This window comes from Colobus angolensis, unplaced genomic scaffold (genome assembly GCF_000951035.1).
Source record: "Colobus angolensis palliatus isolate OR3802 unplaced genomic scaffold, Cang.pa_1.0 Scaffold98, whole genome shotgun sequence".
Classification (NCBI taxonomy): Eukaryota; Metazoa; Chordata; class Mammalia; order Primates; family Cercopithecidae; genus Colobus; species Colobus angolensis.
Window position 1 is genome coordinate 7,481,010 of NW_012123820.1, and position 27,457 is coordinate 7,508,466.

General features: G+C 35.4%; 1 protein-coding gene across 1 annotated transcript in view; it reads left to right on the plus strand.

Moving 5' to 3' along the window:
* Window positions 1-27,457, plus strand: part of LOC105505093 (roundabout homolog 1-like) — an 871,992-nt gene that overhangs the window by 616,493 nt on the left and 228,042 nt on the right. The window lies entirely within an intron of this gene.

The window sequence follows — 27,457 nt, forward strand, 5'->3', positions numbered from 1 at the left end:
CATTGTGGAAGACAGTGTGGTGATTCCTCAAGGATCTATTACTAGAAATTCCATTTGACCCAACAATCCCATTACTGGATATATATCCAAAGGATTATAAATCATTCCACTATAAAGACACATGCACATGTATGTTTATTGCAGCACTGTTCACAATAGCAAAGACTTGGAACCAACCCAAATGTCCATCAATGACAGACTGGATAAAGAAAATGTGGCACATACATACCATGAAATACTATGCAGCCATAAAAAAGGATGAGTTCATGTCCTTTGCAGGGACATGGATGAAGCTGGAAACCATCATTTTCAGCAAACTATCACAAGGACAAAAATCAAACCCTGCATGTTGTCACTCATAAGTGGGAGTTGAACAATGAGAATACATGGACACAGGTAGGGGAACATCACACACCAGGGCCTATCAGGGGTGGGGTGCTGGGAGAGAGATAGCTTTAGGAGAAATACCTAATGTAAATGATGAGTTGATGGGTGCAGCAAACCAACATGGCATATGTATACCTGTGTAACAAACCTGAACGTTGTGAACATGTACCCCAGAACTTAAAGTACAATAACACAAAAAAAGATAGGTATATATTTACTAGTTATCATACGGAAATAGGGAAAAACAGTATAATTTAGGTAAACTATGTAGATAGTCACACCACTGAAACACAAAACACCAGATTAAGGATATTTCAAACACAGTATCATCTAATTAATGCAAACTCAGAGAGAGAAAAGCCTTATCTGAGGCATTCAAAGATGAGGAATAGTTTGAAATATTTTTTCTATCCAGATATCACATATTTGAATATTCTGTGTTCTGAAAAGATAAAGGGTTAACCTGAAGCAGCTAATACATTTCCATGGATCCTGTCAGTTGATAGTCTGCAAGTGTTGGATTTAAAACCACGGAGAAACAAATTAAAAAGCAGGTTGATCATTAGTAGTTACACATTCTAAACTCTTCTCCTATGAGGCTCAACTTCATGTATTTATGTTGTGCTTTTAAAAATTTCATTCTATTTGCTTTTGACTATCAATATGACTGAAATTGGGTAGCTGTTGTGGTCACTATAACTTAACTCACTAGCAAGTCTTGAGAAGAACCCTGTGAGACGTCCATGTAGTTAGCTTGACTCATTTGAATTGTGAAAACATTTTTATTAAGACCTCCATACAGTTGGCTGTACTAATTTGGATTGCGCAAATGTTTTTATTCTCATTCACTCACCTTTTCTTTCCATGCTCTTTATTTTCTCTCCCCCTCCCTCTCTCTCTCTCGGCGCACGTGCATGTGTGTATGCGTGTGTGTGTGATGGATTAATTTTCTAGGAATAGTCTTCTTCCCACCTCATCTTTTTCTTCCCTTTTCTCCAACTGAAAAAAACAACACAAAAACCTCTTCTCATCCTTCTAGCTCTATGTGAAGTGATAGATGCCATCTTTTCTGAGAAAACCACCAAGTCTCTTGGAAAGATAGAAACCTTTTCCACAATGTATCCTTATCCATCACTTACATTATTGCAGTCTGGCTTATACTGTTATTGCTTACACACATATTTAGGTTTCTAATTATACTGAAATTCTTTCAGAGAAAGTCTATGACTTTTCATCTTTTTGTCCACTATGCTTTATTCAATGCTTGTCACGAAGTAGGTGCTCAATAACTCCTTATTTAATAAGTAACTAAATTAATGTGTCTGTTAATTAACTAATAACCTGGTTAGCCTTCTAGAGATGTACAAAATGTTTTATAATCTCCTTTTCCTGACATTTGGAGCTCACAATTAATAGAAAAGATATGCATTAATAAATAAACTATAAGGGAAGATAATCTGAATTTATTAAAAAGGAGACATTAGCATCTAGTTTGCAGTATAATGTTATTGAGTTGGCCTTTGGGTTTTCGGAAGAAACAAAGGACTAAATTCTAAATACAATAGTTTCAAATGTTGAAACAGGATTTTATTGACCATAGGAAGTACAAGCAATTTTATTAACCAAATTTCTGTTTATATGTTGTTATCAATAGAAAATTGTCTTTGATTTCAAGGTATAACATTGAAAATATTTTTCATCTCACAAGTCCTTTTTTATAGTACAAGAACAAAGTCATCAGATATCTTTTTTGTTTGATAACTTTCAAAAAGAAGAAAATTCTATAAAAAGGAAATAATAATGTGGTAAGATATCAATAAGTGGTTCCCTGCTTTTGATGTCAATCTATACTGATTTTTTATTTATAACATATATTTGCCAATTGCCACTTAAAGTTTCTGGTTGCTCATTCCTCATATATCACTCTGCAATTTTAGGACAACCCCAGTAACAGTAACAGTAAAATCATAATAAAAACAGCTCCCAACAACTGAATACATACTATATGCCCAGCATTGTGTTTACAGTTTTATGTACATTATCTTGCTGAATTCTCTGAACAGACCTTTGAGGGAGGTATTATTATTATTGCCACTGTAATTGTGACAGTACTGGTCTTTGGAGTAGTCAAATGACCAGCCACAGATCAAACAATTAGCATTTGATAGACCCAGAAAGTTAAACCTAAAGTCACCTGAAGTCATAATCACTCTGTGTCTTCTCTATCAGTAGATAAAACTTAAAAACACTGTTTTGGTATGTTAACAGAGACTCCATGGGCTACCTGTTTCTTTATCTCCAGCTAATCCTTTAGCACTGCATTGCCCTCTAAGTCAGAATATTTATAAGTAGAAATATCAAACCTACTTGTTATTCATAACTCAGCATATTAAACCCACTTATTATTGAGGCAGAACATTTGTCCATATCAGAAGAATGATGGTACACTTCCAACTTTATGGGGCCACATAAAATACTGGGTATTTTTTCTCATTTACTTGAATGGCAACCAATCCCCTACATACCTGTAAAGAATAAGATGATCGTCTTTGTTTTCATCATTCTACTATAATAAAAGAGTAAGTGAAAGGCCATAAAGACAGAAAGATATAATTAAATGTGAATGCCATTTGGAATTTCAGATGAGTGCACATTCTTTAGCAAATGCAGCATTTACATGTCTATATACATGCCAATGTCAAACATACAAGTACATAGGAAATTCACCAAATTTAACAACTCTTCAAGGCTGAAAGCCAGGCACTTGAGAACCTTCAGGGCTCCCTCATGTCCAAGTATTTTTTGTGTAGATAGTGGGAATTATGTATTGTAATAGCATTAAAAAGTGATGTTGCATGAAGAAATTTGAATCTATGCTATTGTGACCTATCTCAATGTAACTTCCACCACCGACAAAAATGACTTTTTTGCATGACATCTCCGTGTAAGCTGAATTCCCACACTGGAAATGTGCTGTCTGTAGCAAGTCATCTTGTGAATGTAAGCAACAGTACATACAATGTTTGCTAAAAGAGAAGTTACTTTTTACCTGGGAAAGACAAAATACTTTACCATTATTGTAAAATATTGATAGGCCATAAATAAGAAAATAACATCCAAGAGAAGGATAGGTCCTTGGAGACAATTTTATTTATATTTATTCTCCAGGTTAGGAATCTATAATCTCAACAAATTAGGAGATCCATCCCATGTTATTTACTTAGGAAACGGCAGGGCTGGAGTTAAAACTGGGTGTCTATTGCTCACAGCCGTTCCAATATATTTCCTTCATATTGGTACTGATTTATTAAAAACTTGCATTTTGTAATGACCCTAACTAGGTCTCTTAACATCGGTGTACACATTTGACCTCTTTTTCTCTTTTGAAGCTCTTTTCTCTTGGTTTCTGTAATTGTACATTCTTGTGTTTTCATTTCTGGCTACATTTTTCTCTTTCTTGGCCAACTTCTCTTCTCTAGCAAACTAGTTTGACATTCCCTAGGGCTCAGTCCTGGAGTGTCTTCTTTCCTCTCTCTGTAATTCATTGACATCAAGTCCACATTTATTTTCATCATATGTAAGAATGGTAATTGAGATTAGAAATGTATCCTAAAATCAGAGGAAGGTAGGCAATAATTTCTGCTTTTTATTATTTATTGACCAATTTCTACTTTTCTGATATATATAGATATATATATATATATATAAAAGCAAAGCTGTATCCTTGGCATAAAATACAGGGTAAATATATCTAGGCTTTCTTGAAATACACCAGAATGCAGTAGAGGGGAACATGGACTCTAAATCCAGACTGTCGTTGTTCTACCTCTGGCTCTGCACTGACTAGCTGGTGATTTTTGAGTCTCAGCTTTCCCTCCTTTAACATGAGAATAATAATGACTATTTCATGAGGTCATTACCATTAAATAAGATAATATATATAAATTGTTTTAGATGGTGATTGGAAAAGTATGTCCTGAATTTGCTGTTATAATCATGTCATCCACACATTCAAAGACTCACAGACCTTTGTATCCAAACCAAGGCTCTCATCTGAACTTCACATTTCAATCACTAGATGTCTACTTGAGGAATCTACTTTTGTGTCTCATAGACATTTCAAGTTTAACATGTCTCCACTTCTTGCTATATCTATTCAGCTCTGAACACCTTCCTCAAACCTAAAACTCCTAGTCTTTCCTATTTCTGTAAACGTCACCTCTGGCGACCAACATCTGCAAGCCAGAACACGGTAATCATTCTTACAACTTCGTTCTTCTCACTTTCCACATGTAACCATGTGTATTTTGAATCCACCTATTTTTTCCATCTCTGCTACCGCCTCTGTGGTCCAAGACTCCATCATCTCTTACCTGTAATAAACTAATATTCTGAACTCTGGGTGAACTCCTACCCCTCAAGTCCTTCCCACACTAAATAGAGTGACCATTTTTCAAAGTATAGATAACTTGGTTGAAAACGCTCAGGTAGTTCTCTATTCCTCTTAAGTGAAAGATTATTATTTTTTCCCGTAGCCTAGATCGTCTTGGGTGTTCCAGCAGATTCCTACTTCTAACTCCTCTTCTCATGCATTATATTCCAACCCAGGCCTCTGACAATTTCTTCAACATGAGAAGATTTGTCTTATCCATAGGGCTTTTGGACTTGTCATGAGGTATGAGCTGACATACAAACAATTAACAGGAGGCTTCCATAGGAAGTATCTGTGGAGAACACGGTGATGCGTTTTAGGTGGTGGTTGTGAAAGAACAGTAGTGGAAACGGCAAGTCCGTATAATGCATGACAAGATGACAGCAAATACAATCCAAAGCCATTTAGCAGCATAAAGATTGCTACTAATAGAATTGAGAATGAATTTTGTTCAAATGTGGGGATGTATTTCTAAGTTTAACTTTCGGACAGATAACTCTAAAAATAATGTACTACCAATCTATTAACCTAAAAATAAGGAAAGAAGATAACTATTAAATAACTATATATTCTCCTGGTACATATGGAAACTATTATTTGATTTCCTTTAACAAAGAAGTCCCTCTGCACAATAAAATATTGTATTAGTGAAGCCTCTTTTAAAATAAAGTAGTTATCAACTAGTGAAGCTTTACTGAATGTAAGTCCTTGTCCCAGATTACAGAAATTCTTGTACCAAGAGATCTTAAAACTAAAAGAATGAGATGTTTTAGAGAATATAAACATTTTATTGTTAAATGTGCAAAAAAGATACCCTTTGATATTTTTAGAAAACTTAAAGTACATTAATTAAAGCATAATACATGTTATAACTGCTCCCATTAATCAGATTCCTCCGTGGAGATCGGCCCATGTGAAGCAAGGTTGGAGCAGATTGTTATTTCATACATTAATTTCCATGAGAGATTACTAAATACATATCCTTATGTTTAAAGCTCACTCACACAATATGTGTGGTATATTAATAATTTACATTTTATATTAATATTTTATTGTCTGAATCCTTAATGTGTACTTCACACAGTTAATTACCTACCGCAAATCTGTTCTTGTAAGTGAAATATCATCTAAATAATACAAAGAGTTTTAGAAGCTTGTAAATCATGCTGTAGTGGGTGAGTACTTTTCCCCCTTAAGAACTCACTCGGATGTAGTGTCTGATCTTGATGTCACAGTGCATTGGCATTAAAATAGGGAGTTATTCATGTCTTCTTCACTTCTCAGATAATTTATATACTATAGAATATGATAGTATGCCTTATGTAAACATCAAAGCATAAATCATATTAAATTTATCATAATTAATAGTAAAACTGTAGGAAAAATGAGTTATCACAAGGCAAACAATTTTTTAGGGAAAGAACAATAAATCTTCGGTAAAGATAAGTAAAATAAGGTGACTTGCCCCTCATACTCAAAATCCACAAGTATTAACCAACATTTAATTGATATTTTCTACAAATTTTAAAATTATTATCAGCAAATAGGAGTTTCCTCATTTCTTTTTTACAATTTTGCATAGTACAGTTCACTGTATGACCTAATGTGTCTGTCCTAAAAATATCTCAATGGATGGATCACAGAGAGAACTGGGAAATATATTTATATGTATCTCTGTTATAAACACCTTAAAGGGAAGATTTCAGTTTGATTTTTTTCATTCATTCCTTTACATAGTCATTAATCACAGTTTCACTAGAAACAATGGTATTATTGAAGAACATAATCTGCGTAAGATAAAGTTTGTGGAACAGTTTTTTAAAAAAGCTCAGAGATGTGAGACATTTGATAAGCTTTAATTTCTAAGTATGTGTATAATATAGTAATTGAGTCAAGGGGGCTTTACAAAGGAAATATCCAAGTTGGATCTTGAAGACAGAGAAGGTCTTCAGGGAAGGAAGGAAAAAAATGTGAAACAGAAATGGAGAACAGTGCAACAGCACTGATTTATTTGTAGACAGTGAGTTTGTAAGATGCCTAAAACCAAATTACACAACCCCATCGTCATCAAGAAACAAGTAAGAGTAATCTACCTTTCTACCCTACTCTCCAATACTCAATTTGTGAAAAAGCCTTAGAAATATGAGCTACCTGTGTACTGTTCAATAAGATAGCCACTCTTCACATGTAGTTATTCAAAATTATATAAAACGAATAATTCGGTTCTTCTCTATACTAGCCATATGCCAAGTACTCAACAGCCAAACACACATGGGTTTATAGACTATTTTTGCCAACACAGAAAGTTCTCCTGAACAGCATGCCATTAAGGGATCCTCATTTCTGTAGCCCAAAGAGAGGCATTTCTAGCATTCTATGTGGAAGCGGAATGCATTTATGAACAATATATAAGGCAGGGTAAGTTTTAGTTAGAATATACTATATAATTATTGGTACTGTTATAGGATACATTAGAAGTGTTACAGATGCTTTAAATTAGAACCATTGTTTAAAGCATTTCTTTACAGAAAGTACACCAAGTGAAACCATGAATGCATAAAATTCTGTAACACAACTCATTTGTAAACTTGGGATGTGTAGTAGAGAAATCTGTGGTTCTAATTTTGGCTTCAATATCATTAAATTGTAAAGGGCTAGTATAAATCTGTTTAGTGCATTCTCTTAAAATCCGTTTAGTGTATTCTCTTAACGTTCTACTGTACTTGTTCAATTTACAAACTCTATATCATGTATTTGTTCTTTTGAAATAAAAAGTTGCTATATTTATGTTTCTTTAAACCGTTTCATCTTAAGACCTCAAATTGAACTTACAACTCAGATTTCAAGTTAAAATAGGTTACAAGTGTACTATGTTACTTTTTTTTATCATTCTCCTGAAGTAATATGGTGAACTGCTTAATGCATCAGAGTGCTACTTTATTTTGATTGCATTTCATGGTATAATATTTTTACACCAAAAGTATAGATTTATTGGCCTAATATATTTGCTTTTTTGGGAATATGGCTAAATACTCCTTAAATCAAATACTCAAACTTTCTCTGTTAATACTGGCATTTTATAGCTATGCGGAAATACACAAATGTACACAGAGATACACATACCCCTCACCTTTTCTTAGGAGCAGCGGCATAGACAAACATAACATGGACTTAGTGCTAATTTTCTCATTCTCTCTGTTCTGCTTATACTCACTCATTTTTTTATATTTACATTTATTTAGTTCAAAGAAAATTATCATCCAGAATTGGTGTGTGGGTGGGTATCTATTTTTAATTATTTTATGTATTTAATAAATTTATGTCTTGTCAATATTTTAAAACTTACTTGAGATATCTATGAAGTGGCCTTAAAGCATATCTGTGGAACTGTCTTCCTAATGTTAACAAATGAGTGTTCATAAATGTGTTTTTCAATCTCATATGTCTACTCAGTAAATATTTAGTGAATGACTTAGTGTATTCCAGCTGCTATAACAAATACCATAAACTGAGAAGCTTATAAAAACAGAAATGGGCCAGGCGTGGTGGCTCAAGCCTGTAATCCCAGCACTTTGGGAGGCTGAGACGGGCGGATCACAAGGTCAGGAGATCGAGACCATCCTGGCTAACACGATGAAACCCCGTCTCTACTAAAAACTACAAAAAATTAGCCGGGCGTGGTGGCAGCCCCCATAGTCCCAGCTACTCGGGAGGCTGAGGCAGGAGAATGGCGTAAACCCGGGAGACGGAGCTTGCAGGGAGCTGAGATCCGGCCACTGCACTCCAGCCTGGGCCACAGAGTGAGACTCCGTGTAAAAAAAAAAAAAAAAAAAAACAGAAATGTATGTGTTCAGTGCTTGAGGCTGGGAAATTCAAGATCACAATGCCACTAGATATACGGTGTCACACTTTCTGGTTCACAGAAGGCGTCTTCTCACATGGCAGAAGGACTGAACAAGCTCCCTTGGGCCTCTTTCGTAAAGGCACTAATCTCATTCATGAGAGATCTGCCCTCATGACCTACTCATACCCTGAAGGCCTCACCTCCTAATACCATTACCTTGAATATTAGGTTACGTAATATGAATTTTGAGGGGACACAAAAACATTCAGACAGTGAGTGCACGACTGTGGATGCTGCTGGTCTGAGGAATACAGTAGAGAACAAGACAGACAAGATCTCTGCTCTCCGAAGATAGTACTCGAACACATTGGCCAAAACACATGCCCAGCTTCCATGGTATCGGTTCGATGAAAGGGCATCTTCCTATTTTCAAAAAATCCAAGTGTAAAAGAATGAGTGAAAGAAACAACTCTCTTTTTACAAACAGAAAGATGACGTGTGTGTGTGTGTGTGTGTGCAAAGGCACATGTAATGTATATATCTAAACACAGTAGAAGTGATCAAACATGTATAGTATATATATGTACTTATCTTAAAGGCTCCAGGTTAATATATACAAAGACATGAACAAACTTCTATTGTTTTCTGTATTCCCTTATTTTTCTGTCCTGATGATATATTACTATTATAATAACAAAAAAGAAAGAAGTATCCTGTGCTCCCCCCAAAAATTAATGTAACTACTGCTATTTTTTGTGTTTATACAGTAAATCAAAGAAGCAACAGCCTTTCTTCTCTACATTAAGAACTCACACATATACTTAAAGATATTTTCATGTAAAAGTATTACAAATATAAAAATAGTAAAAATGTCTCTATGAGGCTAAACACAATTTCCTAACACTTGTTTGTGTACACATTTTGTCACTCTTTGTCCATCACACCTGTTACAGAGCAGCAGGAATTTAGGACTGGCTGATTTCTACTGCAATCTGTAAGCATTCTGCCCTCAGTATAAAAATAGGAAGATAAACTGTTGTTTTTATCAGAGAAATAGCACACTCATAGAATGTTGATATTTGAAGAGACCTTTAGCTCAGTGAGGGTCCCAACCTGCCTGAAATCACACAGGGAGTTAGGCGCAAAACCACAATTACAAACCAGGTTTCCTGCTTCCTCAGGCAGTTTTCTTTTTTACCAGCTCACTTCAATCACATAAACTAAATAGAGTTGAATATGATGTATTAGGATAGCTTAAAATAAATTCAGGTTTGTTTCTGTGAATATGCCGGAAGAAATTTTAATTAATTGTATAGAATTGACTATAGCTGGGCCTGAAACCAGATTTTTATTTTACAGATCAGATTATGTACTAGCCAGATTAAAATGTGTCCCAGAAATTCTGGCAGAGGGAGCTAATCCTGGGGCCATCTGTTTTCTGGATCGGTTTTGGAAGTTTCGTTCAAAAGAGTTCTGTCAACACTTTGCATTTCAATGACTCCCCCTCGAGTGACTGAATTATTCAGTGTTGGACAAAATTTATTCTCAGTTCCACATTTAAATTAGTACAGTGATTGATTGAGAAAATATATCCAATTAGAAATGATCATGCTTTAGCGGGTGATTCTCACTATCAAGTAGTATTTAAGAAATGCACGTATGATTAGGATCCATGCAGCTCCAGAGAAAATCTGGAATCATCAGGGTAGAGAGAGACGATGGCAGACTCTGGACACTTGGAGGACATTTAGAGACAAGGTAGAAACTCCTATTTGGTGTCTCTTCCGGATGGTCATCTGGCCTTTTACAAGAGCGCCAGTTCCATCTGGGGACAGATCTAATGCTCAGAAAGTTTTTCCATATATTACCTCTTCTTCTGACCTCTCTGGAATACAACATTACGTATTTTCCTACGAGAACTGGTGTTTAATAGAAGTTTAAAAAGATATTTAAAGGATAGCTGTATACCTTTGGATCTCTTCTAATCTGAAGACAGTATTCTTCTCACACTAGCAGAATGCTGATGTGAATTATCCATCTTCTCACCCACATCAGAAGGTTTTATGCTTTACGTTTTCACCATTTTACACATATGTCAGAATGTAGGTCATAATGCACTTCTGCAGTAAAGCTTTCCCAGATAAATCATGGCTATCACTTACACTCCCAGTCCTGTATTTGGGCAGTCAGTCCGAGGAAATCTCAATATTTCCTATGTGATATTCCTAATAAGAGGCTACTTAGCGTAGTTTATTTTACACTTGTCCCATTGTTGCCATCCAGAAACCCAGAGTGAGAGAGACCTCATCTCAAAATGTGTCCATGACTATTGCAGCGATAGGAAGGGGGATGGTAAATCATGGACTAGCCCTTTAATCTTCTGCTCGCATTTCACTGAAAGTGAGCCACATGGTCATACCTAACTTACAAGGCTGAAATAGCCTAATCCTGTAACGTGTCCAAAGGCAGTCAGCAGAATATGTGGTGAATGACCCCAGTGATTACAAAATTGGGCATAAAGATGCAAGTGGCAGGGCCTAGATTGAGAAACGTGTCACCTAAATGGCACAACTATGCAATAGAGAAGATGGACATATTGGAAAGGGATATGGAGAAGAGGATTAGCCGCATGTGTGCGTGTGCATGAATGTGTTTGTAGACATGTATATGTACACGTATATAGATATGTATATAGATATATATGTGTAGATATAAAACACACGTGTGTTTATAAATATGTATGTGTGTGTAGATATACACAAATCAGAGAGGAAGAACAGGATTCATTCAGTAAAGGACAGTTGAACATATATATGTGTAATGAAAATCGCATATGCTCATACATGTGCAAGAGCAAATAAAGTTAACTTGGGTATCATTCTTTAGCCAAGATTTATATGTGGATAGAACATAGAGCTTGGGCTACAGAATAATAACACAAAAATTGTCACTAAGTAGCAGGGTCACTTTGAACACGGGTCACTCAATGTCTTTGGCTCTTGTAGTCCTCATCATTAAAGTAAAGGGCTTGAAACTTAAACATTTCAATATTCCATGTTGAATATATTCTTTATTCTAAGTAACGTTTAATGAAACTTGGAGGTCAGGTGAAAAGTATTTAGCAGAGCTGGTGACATAAAATTTACACCTTATATATAAATACATACACACAGGCAGAAATATAGACATAGAGAATTTTATTATCAATTCTATAATCTGAAATTCATTTTAATAAGTCCTATATGAGAAAAGGAAACCAAGCTGTGCTCACGTCACAAGATGAAACATTTAATGTGTGGCTTCTCTAAGATGGCCAACCTAAAAGGCCAGATGGTTTTAAATGGAACTAGATACTGAACGACAACAACAAATTAATTTCAAATTTTGCAATCACATTACATGGGTCTTTATTGACTTCCTGTCATCACTGATCTAACAGGATTTAAACAAGTACCCTGGAGACAGATTAGAAATGTGACTATTTCTAATCTCAACTGTTTGGCTCAGTTATTATCTATGATGAATACATAATAGGAAATCAAATATGAATAAAGTTTATGATTAAGAAGTGACCTTGAAGATTAAAGATGGTAAGAGTCATCAAACAACATAAATGGTATCTCTATGTATTTATACTATAGGGAAACACTTGTAAGTAAAAGAGTGAAAATGAAACTTTTTGTCCTAAATCTCTCTACTGACTGGCTGAAATTCCATTAGAATAAACCCTTAACCTCTATAACTATCTCCTTGTAAAAGGAAATGTTTCTAGGAAACAATCGGTTACTACCACAGCATAAAACTCAAAGACACCTGGAGAGATAGAGACCAGAGAAAGAGTTGAGCCCCAAAACGATATTTCCCTTCTCACAGAGTTATTTAGATGGGATTAGTAGTTATTTTTTCAATAGAAGTTGTCCGGTTAGTAGTATTGTTGTACGTGTGCTTCCTCTGGTAGACACTGCGATTCTCAGAGTAACACTATGACATAGAAGTCGTCAACCACATTCTACGGAGAAAGAAACTGAGATTTTTGAAGTTGTGTAGCTTGTGCAAATATCCACAGCCAGAATGTGGACGTGGAGGAATCCGGCTGATTATCAAACCTATGCTCCCTCCACTACTCAAGGACAGAAGGAAAAGGGACCCTGACTTTTGTTCCGGGTCAGTTGAGAGATGCTGTGGGTTGTGTTGATTAACAGTCTGGCTCATGGAGCTCGGAGACTGTATTGGAAGGATATTGTAGAAGGAAACTCTTGAAAGGAATACGTAGAATCAAAGGGCTCCAGCAATTTCCCCCGCTTTTCAGAGGTCCTTTCCAGAGCTCCGACAGTCTGGAAACTTTACATGATGAGAGAGATTCCTTTCCTTAACACAACGACTTGAGCACAAAATCCTTTCCCCGTTAATACAGCTCTTCTCCAGTCTTGGTCATTTTGAAGGAAAAGCCCAAGCTGACTCACCTACCGTAAGTCCTGGCCCTGAACCAACTGCATTGTCCACACTGGCCAGGAGGACCGGGAGCCTTTTCACCCAGATGGAATTTCCGCCCTGAGTAGTGCTTCCTTGCTTCTCTAAAGCTCGAGCAGCTGTAGGTTGTGGGTGACTCCCTGTAAAATTCTCGGAATCTATTGTACTAGCTCAGTTGACAGCATGTTACTGTCTGCTGCCCTGGAAATCTATCCATAGTCTTAAATGAGAGCAGAGCTCTGTTTTCAAAGCCCAGAAAGACCTACATTTCAAGTTTCTGTTGATAGGATTACTGTCTTTTAAAAAAAGAGGCCGATTGAGGGAACTAATGTGAGCACACAGAAGAGCATTAACGATCTGTAGAATATCCTTTCAACAATGTGCAGACGAAGCGTTCTCATTTGGGGCATTTAAAAGTCATGTGTTTACTCTGTTCACTGCATCCTCTACCAATATTTTTATTTTATTGTTTTCTGCTTGACATCACTGGTGATTAGGTAAGATCAGCAAATATTGAAAGAGCCAAATTCTGGAGGAAACAAAAAGATTACAGGATTTAAACAACACATTTTACTTTTAACTTGAAGCATAGAAAAGCATTAACTGAAATAATAATAATATCATCATCATCGAATAACAAGTTTGCATTGACTGAAATAACAAAAATGCATGTATTTATTGACAACTTCCCTTGTTCTTCTTAAATCAATACATTCAGGGTTATGTTGCTGTTTTCCTTCATAGACAACAAAAATTCAGATAATTCACTCATGTTATATCTCTAATAACTGAAATTATTGAATGGCTACAGGGAATTCCCATTATCAGTTTAGCTATGTGTCTCCTTTCAGTTCCCGGATAACCCTGGGGGCAATATTGGGCCCAGGCTAGACCCTGCCACTAACCAACTGCATTACCTTAAGCAGGTTCCTTCTCATTCTATCTTTGTAACCCAGTCATCCCCAAGGACCACACATTAATTCAGCTCTTCTATTTTTTTTCTTCCACTGCTTCCCAGTAAACCTGGAGAATGTTTCTTAGCAAGGAGACAGATCTATTTCTTGTTTCCTTACCCATGTGGGCTTTTACCAGAATTTATTAATTCAAATACATGTTTCCAGTCAGCTACATTTTCCATTCCTCAAGAGGCTGTTCCAAACCTGGAGAGTGTCTTAAATCCACTGAGTCACTTCTGACAGTCTTGGTTTCTGCAGATGAACTTGCCCTCAACTTGTAGCTTCTCTTTCTTCACATTCATCCATCTACTGCCAGAGTTCCCTCTTTCTGGTGTTTCAGAGAGAGAACTGGACCTAAGTCAAAACCATTCTCTTTTACGCCATTTTCATGGTGGATCCAGTGTTTGATGACTCAAATCTTATAAAATTTGTGGAACCTTATTTTTCAAAAAGAAATTAAAATCATAAAATAAAATGTGCCTTAGTGAATTAAAATTAAAAAGCAATTGTGTGTAAGGAATTAATTTCTCTCTACATATCTTTTTTTTTTTTTTTTTTTTTTCTGAGATGCAGTCTCACTCTGTTGCCCAGGCTAGAGTTCAGTGGCACGATCTCGGCTCACCGCAAGCTCCGTGTTCTGGGTTCAAGCGATTCTCCTGCCTCAGCCTCCCAAGTAGCTGAGACTACAGGCACGTGCCACCACACCTGCCTAATTTTTTGTATTTTAGTAGAGACAGGGTTTCACCATGTTGGCAAAGATAGTGAACCTCCTCTCCTGACCTCGTGATCTGCCTGCCTTAGCCTCCCAAGGTGCTGGGATTACATGCGTGAGCCACTACTCCCGGTCTATGTATCTTAACTGGTACCAGTTAGGTACCATTCTCAGGAGAAGTGGGAAAATAGTCACTTGAAGCTTTTTCTCTTTTAGGACTTACATTTCTCACTTAACCCTTGTTGAGAAAGTCTGCTCCTCTTTATAAGTCCTCTAGGATTTAGCCCCTTTACACCCCTAAACTTACATTTTCAGCCTCATCTCCTACTCATCCCCACACCAGAGCATGTGCGCGCAAACACACACACACACACCTGTGCCCCAGTGCTGATGAAGGCAGACCTATTTCATTATGTATCATAGCCCAACATTTTTCTCTGAACCTTGAATCCCTATTTAGGGCAGCGTAGATGCTTCATTTGTATTTATAGGCTGAAATAACTGAAAAGATGGTTTCTTGACACAGTCCTCTGCACTTAGGCTCACAGGACAGGTGCTAAGAGGGGAAAAGGCATTTTTAGTTTCTGGAGCTTGGCACTCAGTCAGTGGCAATCAGCTGTGGAATCTCTCTCCACCCAAAAGGCATTTGACACTAAATAGAAAAAAAGGCGGGAAGAAAGTAGAGGAAAGGACAGAGCGGTAGATGCTGAAGAGCAATTTATCTACAATTCTAGTTTCGCAAATTTATTGTTGCATCGTATGAAAATAGTGAATATCAACTGTGACTTAGTAATTTTAAGTTCACATGGAAGTAATTTTAAGGAAAAGCAAAGATAAATACAAACAAAAAATTAATATATCCTAGCATACAGGAAGAAATTATACAATTTCCAATACTACATTATAAATATATATTAAAGTGAATAAAATATATAATATATATAAGTGAATAAAATCAATTTTCTTAATTTTTTTCTTTTTTTGGCACAAGATCTCACTCTTTTTCCCAGATTGGTATGCATTGGCATGACAACATCTCACTGCAGCCTCCACCTCCTAGGCACAAACAATCCTTCCGTCTCAGCCTCCCAAGTAGCTGGGACTACAGTCACCACCACTGTACCTGGCTAATGTTCAAAATGTTTTAGTGGAGATGCGGTCTCCCTATGTCTCTTAAATCTGTATTTAAATTTGTGTTTGTCTCGGTAGGCTGAGTGATAATAGAGATGAAATATGAATCTGATGAAAATTTCTTACATTAAGGTACAATATTACAATTCTCATATTCCTCACTAAAAATAATTTACAATAGGAATGCCAACTCTGTCTTGCATTTAAAAATAAAAAGAGTTAGTGTAAGAGTTTACAATGAGTGTCAACACTACACACCAGAAAAATCCTAGATTTCACAAGATAAGTAAATTTTGATGCCTCCCACCTTGAATTTGTGAGCATCTAAGTTCAATATGATACATAGACTGTACAAGTCTCAAAGTTTAGGGTGTGCGCTGAGGGTGCATATATTAATTCACTGAGTTGGCAAACCTTTACACCTTAGTACATGTTATATGCCAGGCCAGTGTCAATTCAAAGACAAATAATGCAAAAACTCTGTGATTAGGTAGCTCACCATCTAGTAGCACATGAGGAAAATGCAGAGAAATAAATGATCTGATGTGAGTTCCCACAGAATGGAAGTGCCCAGTCTAGAATAGAGAGAAGAAAGGGTGTGAGGACAGTGGGGTCCGTGGGGAGGTTCCCTGAAGGAGATGCTAAACATATTTATATTCTGGAGAACAAGTAAGGATTGGAGAAGACTATGAGAGACAGATGGCTTGGAGAGAGAAAGTCTAGGAAATGTAGAAATAAGAGAAAAATACAGCACTTTCTCAAATATAAATTAGAGTGGCGGTCTCAATGTAACACACTTGCTTCTGTGCTACAACCTCACCAGCCTTCGTTCAGACCATAGGGCACCCCAGGATGCTGGCTCCTTCAAGATGTTCTCAGGAAAGTGCGTTCTGAATGGAAATCACGGATCCTCACCCACTTCCACCCCCTCCAACTGCACATCCTTCCGAAATCAGGCCATAGTTACTTCCTGGGAGAAGCCGTTGTTGACTCCTCAGACCAAGTTAGGGCTCTTCCCCCAGTCATGACCCATCATGACACTGACTTTTTCCCTTTCTAGCACTGTCTGCACTAATAATAATCATGGCTGTTATTGCTATGTGCCAGACCGTTTCAGGTAGTTAAATTGTACTTGCTTATTTAATCCTGACAACAACCCTTGAGAAATGGCATATAGGTATGGTGGGGTAACTTGCCCAAGTTCAATGTCATTGAGCGGTGGAGTCAAGATTTGAAGAAGACTTCAGAATTTATGTCCTTAGCCACTGTGCTCTATCACCTCGATTTGCAGTTGGAAAGTGAGAAAGTACATATGCCTATGCACATGTCTGGGGTGGTGGGGGAGAGAAAGGAGAAAGAGACAATTTTTAAAAATGTATTTCTCCTTCACCTAACTATTATCTTCATTGAGGCAGGGAGTCATATTTGTTTTGTTAGTATTTATCCCCAGTGGCTATGGCAGTGCCTGAAATATAGGTCTTCACAACCCTCAGGAAATATAAATTAATTTCAGGAAATAAATTAATAAATGAGAAAGGGTTAACAAGGAATGAAGACTGAGGAGTAGACTATGGCCAGATACAACGACCTTGTTTGCTGTGCTAAGGAATTTGGACTTCATCCTAAAGACGAATCGTTGAGGAAGGGAAGATAAATAGTGTGATTGTAATTGAAACTTAAATAACTCTGAAGAACAGGTTACTAGAATGCGCGACTAAGGGCACTGGATAAATTGAGATTAGAAGATACTATTGGATAAGAGAAAGGGGGCAAGTTAAAACTGTGGTAGAGAATATTTTAAATTATTAAAATATAGGAGAAAGCACACCAAAAACATTTCCACATGTCAACCAGTAAAATCAACATATGGCCAGTTTTACAATCTCTGCAAGCATGTATTGTAAACTAACAGTGCAAATGCTTTACTCTAATTCAAGATCAATTCATTTCAAAATATAAACCAAATGTTCAACACTGATTAAAAGTTAGTTTGCTCAGTGTTTCCCATAATCAGACGTAATTGTTTTAAATCCTGTATTCTGGGTATTCAGTGTCTGAAACAAGCTTCAAAAGTATTCATTATTGTAGCAACGTTATCACTCAGCTTTCATGATTACAATTTTTTTCCCAAAGTTCACTGATTCACTAATAAACTAATTAACTGAATTCAGGCTAGGCAGCACATAGAAATACCCATTATATTCACTGACATGGCTGTTTATAAATGTTTTAAGAAAGTCTAAAAATAAACAAAATGTGGTCTAACCTGTTTTACTTCTGTTATTACTGATGTCTGCAATAGGAGTCAGTTAAGATATTTAGCAAGTTATTCTAACTTCATCTTTACCGGAAAGTAAGCCAACTAAATTCTAAATCACAGTTAAATCACAGAACTATTTATTAAGTCAATTGAATAAATTGAAATCCACTCAGTTTTTATCAATTATCTTAGATAAATATTTATAATTCGGATTTTTAAATTAAGGAATTCCTTTTATTTTTAAATGGAGCTTCTCATGTGCGGTAGACTAAATTGACCTAAACCAGTGTCTATAACATTGAACAATCCTTTCCTTCAACTCCATTTGGAACGGAATGGTTACTCTTCCTGCTTCTAAGAGGGTGGGACCTCTTTGTTTGTTTGTTTATTTTTAGTGGGCTTTGAAACATCGTTTGAGGGAAAAGCCCATCTGATGTCAGTGTTTTCTTTGTTGAAGTTCCACTGAGTCAGCCTGAGATAAATGGAATTTTCTTCTTCAATCCAAGGCTTAATTATGGTAATTAGTCTGTGCCATTTGTAAAGTTTGGCAGCCAATTCAGGTCCTAATATGCATAAGCTTCTTTCTGTTACAAACTGAGTAGGTTTTAATCAGTTTTTAAAAGACAGTGTCTTACTATGCCTGCGTGCCATACTCTTAGATTTTGAGATTGAATGTTATTTCAAACTCTGCTACATCATTATCAGTTTGGATATTTTTAATATTCATGAAGCTTTCATCTTAGCATTAATCCCCCAACATCTGTGATTATGATGGGCACTTCGGGGATCTGTCTATTGTGTGTCTTTGGAGAATGAAAGGCCCAGCAGCTCCTGGCAGTAAATTAACCCTCACAATGCCACTGGGCGCCAAATGCCTTTTGAAATGTTGCCTTCTGCTCCGTGCCTTTCTGTTCGGATTTCACACTGATGCTTGATTCTCTCAGCAGACCCACGCTTCATTTTATTCTGACAGCCATCTGTGACACTATGGGTTCTTTACCCCGTCTTTTTCATTCAAAAGCCATATCTTTCACCAGTGTTTTGTTTTGCTTTTTTTTTTTCCTAAAATACGCATGTTAATCAAATGAAGAAAAAGAGCCCAGGGTACTAATTCCTATTTCATTATGTGAATGTTTATGCACATTGGGGGAATTTGTAGAAACATATACAATTAATTTCTTATAAGGTTTTTACAGAATAAATTCTTAATGCTTTCTTAATTTACTGCTATTTTTCAAACATACTTCAGATTCTCTAAAATGTATTACTCCCAACACTAGTTTTGTTCATTATATTTTCATATTCTAAATAAATAAATAAATAGGAACTCTTGAAAAAGGAACAAATATAACATGTACAGTGTTATTGAAGAAGCGTCTTTTACCAGCCAATGTTTTTCTTTAGATATATAGGTATACAGATGGACAGGCAACCAAAGTCAAATTGACAAAAATCGAGGTAAAAGCTGATTACTTCCATTGCAATTTTTAGTAATGATTTATTTTTCTACTTTAAAATGTTTCTCACCTTTGCAGGTAAAAGAGAGCTTGTTAACTGGCCACGTGATCTGTATACAGTAAGACAAATGTATTTGACTTCAAAAGTTTCTCATAAAGAATCTTAATTCTGAAAAGGAAATTGATTGATATAATTTCTTACATTATAAGTGAAATCAGAACTAAAATAAAATAGAGTTTCTATGTTTATATATAGCCTTTAAAAATAAGCATCAAGTTGTAATGATTAAAAAAAGGTAATATAGGGAGGACTCTAGGCAGCAGAAGTCAGTAATCCCTTCTAGAAAACCAAGAAGGGCAAGGGTGAGGGCAGATTCTCTGAGCAAGTTCAAGAATCTCTTATGCCATGTTCAATTTATGGGAAAGAAATAGCTTCAGTAATCAAAGCCATTCTTAACTTCCTCAAATGGCTTAGATTTCTTCTGAGTGTAAGATAAGATAGCTCTGTAATGTTGTCCTTCAGTCCATGAGAGGAAATCATTCTCTGTAGCCTCTTAAAGTGGGGGAGGAGTGGATTGGGAACCATGAGTGACAGAAGTGAAGGGTGGCAGGGGAAAGGCTGGGGTAGAAGGGTCCGCCCATCCTATATATCCCTAGCCCCTTGACCTTGTAGGGAGGAGAAGGTTACTGGAAAGGGATCTGGTCTGTGCCGGAAGAGCGTTCCATCTGAGGCAACGCACTTGTTGTCAAAGCACTAAGAATTCTGACTCCAGAATGGTAGCAACTAATAAAGATCAATAGATGTACCAAGTTCAACAATTTCAGGAAGAGTTAAACATATATCTGATTTTAAATAGTGGACACAACCCTGTATTTGCACCGCCTTTGAGACGTAAGTTTACTATTCTGCTGGTTTGAAAGAAGAATCTAAGTTTCCCTTTCAGTTCAGTGCCCTGCCTAGAGATGCTAGGAGTGGCTAGGATAGCAATCAAGAAATGAAAAATTTTATAAAAATACTGAAAATTTGTAGAGCTAATTATTTTTGAGAAAAATCAGAATTCTATAAAATATCTCATTTAAACTTTTCCAAATTATCTGCTACATTGTCTTCAAGAATATAGATTATTTTGCCCTTATTTTGTATTGAGATAGACGCTTACTATGCATTATCTAATTAGATAGGTAATAAATGGCACTATGAGCTAATATGTTTTGTAGAATATAAAGTTTATATTTAATAATAAGTTTTCATATTCTATCCATTGAAAATATAATACCATTTTTAGGTGAATCTTAAAACATATATTGTAGCATTCTGAATAGGGAGGAAGATAATACTGGTTAAATAATAATCTTCAGGCTAGGCACAGCAGCTCATACCTGTAATCCAAGCCCTTTGGGAGGCCGAGCAGGGGGGCAGATCACTTGAGGTCAGGAGTTCGAGACCAGCCTGCCTAAAATGGTGAAATTCCAACTCTACTAAAAATAGAAAAATTACTCAGATGTAGTGGCGTGTGCCTGTAGTCCCAGCTACTTGGGAGGCTGAGGCAAGAGAATCGCTTGAACCCAGAGAGCAGAGGCTGCAGTGAGCTGAGATCGCACCACTGCACCCCAGCCTGGGTGACAGAGACTCCATCTCAAATAATGATAACAATAATCTTCAGATATGCACAAGCCTACAAATTATTTTTAATAAATAATTGTCAGGAATCACTAACTTGGATGATTTTGATGACAAAATATAATATATTAGCTGTTTCTTAACATTCTTTAGAAAGCTGAACAAAATGGATAATTTTTCTTTTAAGTCATGACATTATGCAGAGAGAGAAGACGTCTTCTGAAGCTTTACCTTTAGATATAAGCAGTGACAAATACGCGTCAGGGAATATTAATGCAAAAGATGTGTGTGCCTTGCAAGAGTGTCCTTGGAACACACTCCTGCACTTCAGAAACTTTTTTGACAATCCATAGCCTGGAAGACTTCAGGCAGCCAGAAGTCCCTTGGGCCTAGAGATCTGGCTCAGTTCCATGTTTTCACTGTTCTTTAGATATAAACCAGAATGGCCCCGCCCCCAGAGTAGTCCGTTGATCAGCCTAACCTTCAAGGGGTTGAATATGAAAGTGGAGGCAGGGAAAGTAGAAGATAACCAGAACATTGCCAGAACTTCCTTTGTTTATTATTTTGGAAAATTGTCATTTTTAGTTTTCTCAGTTATACAGTTCATACAACATGTATATAGCATTGTACCATTTCATCTGTTGTTTGGAAAGGCAGATAACAGTGGGTCAAATAAGAACCACGTGCCAATCACGTTTATAAAGTTAGTGAAATTAATCATTGTGGCTGAACATTGTTCTTGTCACTTGGCCAAATATGAAGTGTATGTCTTAGAAGAATATGCGCAGTCACCTGGAAGAAGAAAAAAGCCACAGTTTCTGTTGCATTTGTTGTAGGATAATTTTTTCTGGGTATTACAGTAAGAATTATAATAAGCAAGTATTTTAGGTACTATTTGGCTTATGTTTGTGGACAATGCGACCTAGATAAACTCAAGGAAAATTTTCCAGTGTTAGGAAGGAAGGAAGAACAATAATACTGCTAAGGTGAATTTGACCCAAGCAGACAAATTATGATTTATGCAGTGTTGGGCCAGGCATAGTGGCTCATGCCTATAATCCCAGTACTTTGGGAGGCCAAGGCAGGAGGATTGCTTGAACCCAGGAGTTCCAGACCAGCCTGGGAAACACAGCAAGACCCCATTTCTATTAAAAAATAAAATAAAGTAAAAGTAACTGAGGATTACTAAAAGTAGATTCTAACTGAATTAAAGTAAAATAAGTGCAAGTGGGTATAAAAATTACCAATAAACACCATACTAATTTTATTATAAGTTTGAGAAATAAAGATGTTTAGGTGCATTGGTGTTTCTGTTGGGGATAGGAGAGAACCCTAAAATAAAATATCTAGCTAATGGTAAATTACTATAACGTGAAAAAATATTTTCAATTTAAAATGAAAAATAAATATTGACAGTATAAAGTTACATGCCAAAATCTAACTGACATTTAGTTTTTCCTGACATATTTTTCTAAAAAATAACTTTTTTCTACCTTGGTTTTATCATTTGATTATTAATATCTAGCCTTTATCCAAAACTTTACCTTAAAATTGTCAATTAAAAATTTCTGCGTAAAACTGAGGATTTTTCTAAATTGGTAAGGTTTCTTATATCTGATTATTAGCAAGTGTATTCACTGTTTGCTATCACTGGGAGGAAAATGAACCCACGTGTTGCTATTTCTCTGTACTATTATAGTTGACAGTTGTGGGCTATGAAGTAAAATTCTAAGCTAATGTAAAGGTAGTGATTGTCTCCATTCATCACTGTGCACTGGTGTGGATTGGTATTTATTTGTGAGCACTGAACCCATGTAAAGCACTTCTGTTACTCCCAGTGGCTGGGACAAAGACCTAGACCTCAACGTAAAGACCTTCAGTGTTATAGAGGCAGATATGAACACAACTGAAATTCTGAGTTTAAAAGATGCTGAAAAATAGATATATAAGAAATATCTTCTAGGAGCGGAGAAGAAAAAGATATTAACTTTTCCTGGGAGGATCAAGTGTTAGCACTTAACCCTAAGTATTAAATGTAAACAGAAATTCCTTGATCAGAGATAAGGGTATGAGGTATTCTAAACTAAAAGAACAAATGTCATAAGCAAAATAAAATGTGCTTAAATGTATGACATATCGTAGAACTGGTGAGCATTTCAGTTTAATCAATAATGCAATGCTCAAGGCAGACACAGTAGAAGGGAATAGCTGGAAAGATAATTCAGGATCCAAAAAAATGGAAAATAATGGTATACACACATATAATTGGAAAAAAGATGTAGTTTGTAGTTTAATTTTAATACAACTTTATGTGAAGTTTCTAGGATTGCTCCAAATTAACAAAAATGAAGACAATCTGTGATAATCCATCTTCAAAGGACTTTGAAATCCACTGTGCCTGTGCAGTGTGTTCTTTCTTACAGGGGAAATCCAGGAAGAGCAAATTGCCAGGAATTCTGCTGCCGTGGGGATGACGAAGTACAGAAAACTGAGACAAATTTTTTTAGAGATTTAGTTAATACAACAAAAATTCTTTACTTTTAGAGATAGAAGGAAATATTTTCCAATGTATTTGTTTGTATGCATTTATAGTCACTCATAATAACCTGCAATGATAGGAATTTGACCCAACTTGCGAAAACACATGTAGGATCAAAAATAGCTTCTCCTAAGTGACTGAAATGCTTTCATCTGGTAAATACTGTGAATGAGTAGAGACCACTGGATCTTATTCGTCAAAGTGATTAGAGGGAGGCTTAGAACAAATTGAGGTACCCGTAGAAACTTAATCGGTTTTGATCATTTTTGTTGTTGCTCTTGTTATTGTTAAAAGTCTCCCTTCTGGCTTGATTTTTATGCCTCTACTTTTGTTTTACTTTATCACATACTTTTAATTTATATTTTATAGTGTTATATTTTATATATTCATATAATCAGTTATATGGTTGTAAATGTTTTAATAATGGACTCTCCAAAGGAAATCTGTTTGTGTGTGTTTAGTATAATACTGACATGAAGATGTGTACAACATAACTTATAAGTAATAATATTACATATCATAATTTTATTATAGATTTCATACAGTCAATTGATTTTCAGAGAATGTTTTTGTTAATTTTTTCTGGCTTTCGTATCCATAACCACCCTATGAAGGTATTTCTAGTTTTAACATGAATGTTAGTTGATTTTTTTTTTTATGTAAAAAACAAGTAAGACAAAGTTGTACAACTAAAGATATATGCCAGAACTTCACTTGTTTTTCGATCATGTAAATGACTTCTTTATTGAAATGGTTAATAGTGTTTAAGGAAGAATATTTTATCCCTTTATATATGTGTGTGCTGTTTACAATGTAATCTCTACAGATATAACACAATTTTAAGTTTAATATGTTTTATAAATATTTTCTTCATCACTTTCTTAAGTCTAGAATATCAACAAAAGAAAAAATTAAGCCCAGATTTTGTTATGGCTTTTTTTTTTTTTTAACAATTTTCATGGCATATATACTTGCACCATGGCTACTAATGTGACATCATCAAGCGTAAAGTTTGCTTGGCATGCAAGAGTGTGCTTGGCAGCACACTCTTGCATAGTGTTTGTAGCACATGAATAAAATATACTAAAACAATATCAAGGACATAGAGGATACTAACGATTAAGCAAAACAATTACAAAATTGTGACTTTCATAAGCTTTTTAAACATAATATGTGTAATTATAAATTTATAAGCTTTGTTTTTAACATAAGATATTTAATTATACATTTATATTCTTTAAATAATTTAAATAAATTCATCATTGTGAATGAAAGTGTTATATAAAATAATATTTTTATATAAAGTCATTATTATATAAAGTAACTTTAAATAGCGAATTTAAGAACTAACTCAAAATATCCCTGAAAATGTATCAACTGACTATTGTGAACTAGTACATCGGAATCCAGCACACGGCTACGTGATATTTTCTTCATTTCTGAATGAAGGAAAGGTATATATAAAGTAAATTACTCTGTTAAAAAGAAATGAACACAAGTATGAAAAACAAATTACTTCAGACTGATGCAAGTATTCAACACGCAAATAAAGTTGATGAAGAGTCAACTCTGTTCACTTCCTAACTGATTTATCCCTTAGCCTTCCTTGACCATTTAATGGCAGGCTTATTTAACATGTATTTAAATTCCTAAGAGAAAAAAAAAACTTGTCTAATTCACTGCTAATAATAACATCGGTGACCAAATATATGTGTGAGGCAACATTTTTTGTCTCTAAAATAGATTTACAGCAAATTTACAAAAATTTGTATTGCCTTAGTTTAGACAAGGAAAGGAAATTGAGTTTAATGTACAAAGAAGATAATAATTTTAAATTTAGGGACAAAGTTATTTGAACATTTCATATATTTTCCTATTTTAAATGCAAAGTATTTTAAAATTCTTACATATCTAGGTAATGGAACAGATCGGTGGATTATATGAATTGATATCGGTATGTTTGCTTTACTTTACTTAGACTAATTTAAGAAGAGTGACTTCTGATTGTTAACTGAACTGGAAACACATTTAAATTTTCTGATAAATAGCAACCTAAATAGCACACCATGGCCTCTGACAGCATTCATGTGTTAACAGAAGTGAGTGGTGTGTTAACTGATGGAGGCCTTATAATGATTTCATCAGTAATTAGTAGGTAAATGAGGCCCTGGGATGAAAGCTTGAAGGTTCCATTTGCCCCTTTACTCTTGATTGGCACAGTGGCCCTGAGCTCTAATCTAGTGAGAATATTTCATGAAAGAGCCCTCCTCTAGGATATGCAGATAGCTAAGACCCAGGCCTTGCACTTATTATTTCCTTTGTTGTTAAAGACCAAGAGGGTGTTTTCTCTGTCTCTCTCTCTTTCTCTCTCTCTCTCTCTCTGACTGTAAACATTTACATTTTAGGATTTTTAATCTAAACATTTATTTACATTTTTGTACATTAAAGCTCTGAATAATTTCAATGTTCAAACGTTTATATAATTTACCTCTCGAAATTCAGAGTTTTGTAGGCCCTATTCTTATTTTTATATACTCCATGTCCATAAATTGAGGACATTCCTTTTGTTATGCCTTTGGTATTAAGACCTAAACTTGAGAAATTTTGAATTGAGATAACAAAATGGACATAGGTTATTTATTTCTCACTAGTCACTTATAACAGCTGTGATCCTAAAATGGTAACACCAAAGCTGAACCATTTTTATTAGGTGGTTTTATTTTATGGTTAAGTACTTACAAAATTTAACCACCCTAAGGGTTCTTATTATAATGCCTACATCAGAGGATTTTATTCCAGGTTTCAACAAGAATCTTCAGTCATGGCAGGTTACAATATTTTACATTGATTAAAATCAAGTAGTCCAAGTAATTACTCAGGTATCTGGATTTTATTTGAAAACTCTTCTGTCCTCATAATATTAAGAAACTGTGTGTGTGTGTGTGTGTGTGTGTCCATTCCTACAGACAAAACAAGCAAGGCTGAATAGGATAAAGTGGAACCCTGTAGAATAATCTCAATAAGTAATTATTTTTGCCTATGATATGCCTGTGTGGCAAGCAAAAAAAATAAATGACAAGAACTCTGTGCTTCCACCTTAAAGCCTTTGTATGGAATCTGCATTAACTGTTTAGAGGAATATAAAGTTAATGTAGATTATAACATAATAAAATGAATATGTATTACTATTATATGTCAAGATCTTGAATCCAAATGTGCACTAACATGTACTCTTGAAGTGATCCCAGTCATTCATGGTACAGTGTCATAGCCTTGCTGTTTCTTGCTCATCTAAGCTGCAGCTACACTGAATTTCTTTCAATTCTTTAGTAGTTCCATGATTCTTCCCATCTTACGGTTTTCAAAACTTGTTGCTTCTACATAAATCATTCTTTTCATTGCTACAAACAGCCTCTTTCTCCTTTATCTTTAGAATTTTGCTCAACTAATTCATCTTAATTCTTCAAGTTTTCAACTTTAAACGTCACTTTCTCATTTAGGATTTTCGTAACAACATTCTTCTTAAATGTTCTAGCATTCTTTCATAACATCTGTAATTAATTATTTGTATAAACCATAATGATGCATTTTCCTCACTTTATTTTTTTATTACACTTTAAGTTCTAGGGTACATGTGCACAATGTGCA